This window comes from Entelurus aequoreus, linkage group LG18, assembly GCF_033978785.1.
Source record: "Entelurus aequoreus isolate RoL-2023_Sb linkage group LG18, RoL_Eaeq_v1.1, whole genome shotgun sequence".
Taxonomy (NCBI): domain Eukaryota; kingdom Metazoa; phylum Chordata; class Actinopteri; order Syngnathiformes; family Syngnathidae; genus Entelurus; species Entelurus aequoreus.
This window is the reverse complement of record NC_084748.1, coordinates 16,504,131-16,506,630: the sequence shown is the minus strand read 5'-3', so window position 1 is coordinate 16,506,630 and position 2,500 is coordinate 16,504,131. Positions and strand designations below refer to the sequence as shown.

The window sequence follows — 2,500 nt, the reverse complement described above, 5'->3', positions numbered from 1 at the left end:
TCTATACGATTTAAGTTAAATAAAAAATTAAATAAAAAAGGAGCAGGAAGAAGCAAAAGATTAGAATGTCCTGCCCCATCACTAAGTTATAATAACCTGATTCTTTATCAATAACGTAATACAGGATAACCTTATACAACAATATGTATTCAGTGTGTATTATAGTATATTTTATAGTGTTTATATAGTATGTCTAGTTTAAAATTACGGGATACATATCATTAGAGATAAATGCTTTAAAATGTAATATCGGAAATTATCTGTATCGTTTTTTCTATTATCTGTATCGGTTTTTATTTATTTATTTATTTATTTATTTTTTATTATTAAATCAACATAAAAAACACAAGATACACTTACAATTAGTGCACCAACCCAAAAAACCTCCCTCCCCCATTCACACTCATTCACACAAAAGAGTTGTTTCTTTCTGTTATTAATATTCTGGTTCCTACATTATATATCAATATATATCAATACAGTCTGCAAGGGATACAGTCCGTAAGCACACATGATTGTGCGTGCTGCTGGTCCACTAATAGTACTAACCTTTAACAGTTAATTTTACTCATTTTCATTCATTACTAGTTTCTATGTAACTGTTTTTATATTGTTTTACTTTCTTTTTTATTCAAGAAAATGTTTTTAATTTATTTATCTTATTTTATTTTATTAATTTTTTAAAAAAGGATCCTATCTTCACCATACCTGGTTGTCCAAATTAGACATAATAATGTGTTAATTCCACGACTGTATATATCGGTATCGGTTGATATCGGTATCGGTAATTAAGAGTTGGACAATATCGGAATATCGGATATCGGCAAAAAAGCCATTATCGGACATCCCTACATATCATATATAAATACATCAATGACTATTTAAAGTAAAATAAAAATAATAAATCTATATAAACTCTTATTTCATTACATGTAGTTTATACTAATAAAATATACCCTTAAGATATTTTATGTTTTCCTCTCTTAGTTGTACCTATCAAACTATTATTTTTGTATTTATTTTTAAATTGAATGATGTTATTGCTTTGTTTTGTTTTTTATTGTATTATTTATCATCATTAGGGCCGGACCATGGTAAATTAATATCTGCGAAGTAAGAATTATTCATTATAAATCGAATATTTTCATAGCTAAAGCATCTAAACAAATGTCTAACAATATGAGAGCCTTTTAGACGGGAAGTAACACTCACATAGTCCCCTTTACAATATAAAAACATTGTCTGAGGCTGAGCCAATCAGTGGTCAGGATACTGAACAGCACGCTCTAACGGGCTTGTATTGATTGACCAGTATTGATTTTTTAACTTAATTTAGCCATGTTTATGCTGAAAATTGCTTAATTTAATCACCCAGCAATACAAAGAATATGCTCCTTTTTATCTGTGATTAAATTCAAATTGGGAAAAAAATAAAAATTATCCGACAGTTTCTCGACTTTTTTAATGCACTAGTATAATACATTTTCCAGATTTGGTGTTTTCTTCTGTTTTTGAAGACTTTTTTAAAGGCCTACTGAAATGACATTGTTTTATTTAAACGGGGATATCAGATCCATTCTATGTGTCATACTTGATCATTTCGTGATATTGCCATATTTTTGCTGAAAGGATTTAGTAGAGAACATAGACGATAAAGTTCGCAACTTTTGGTCGCTGATAAAAAAAGCCTTGCCTGTACCGGAAGTAGCGTGACGTCACAGGTTGAAAGGTTCCTCACATTTCCCCATTGTTTACAATGCAGCGAGAGCGATTCGGACCGAGAAAGCGACGATTACCCCATTAATTTGAGCGAGGATGAAAGATTTGTGGATAAGGAACGTGAGAGTGAAGGACTAGAGTGCAGTGCAGGACGTATCTTTTTTCGCTCTGACCGTAACTTAGGTACAAGGGTTCATTGGATTCCACACTTTCTCCTTTTTCTATTGTGGATCACGGATTTGTATTTTAAACCACCTCGGATACTATATCCTCTTGAAAATGAGAGTTGAGAACGCGAAATGGACATTCACAGTGACTTTTATCTCCACGACAATACATCGGCGAAGCACTTTAGCTACGGAGCTAACGTGATAGCATCGGGCTTAAATGCAGATAGAAACAAAAGAAATAAACCTCTGACTGGAAGGATAGACAGAAAATCAACAATACTATTAAACCATGGACATGTAACTACACGGTTAATGCTTTCCAGCCTGGCGAAGCTTAACAATGCTGTTGCTAACGACGCCATTGAAGCTAACTTAGCTACGGGACCTCACGGAGCTAACGTGATAGCATCGGGCTTAAATGCAGATAGAAACAAAAGAAATAAACCCCTGACTGGAAGGATAGACAGAAAATCAACAATACTATTAAACCATGGACATGTAACTACACGGTTAATGCTTTCCAGCCTGGCGAAGCTTAACAAGGCTGTTGCTAACGACGCCATTGAAGCTAACTTAGCTACGGGACCTCGTCAGAGCTATGATAAAAACAT

General features: G+C 33.3%; 1 protein-coding gene across 10 annotated transcripts in view; it reads left to right on the top strand.

Annotated features, from left to right (window-relative positions):
* Nucleotides 1-2,500, top strand: part of sorbs2a (sorbin and SH3 domain containing 2a) — a 173,453-nt gene that overhangs the window by 167,926 nt on the left and 3,027 nt on the right. The window lies entirely within an intron of this gene.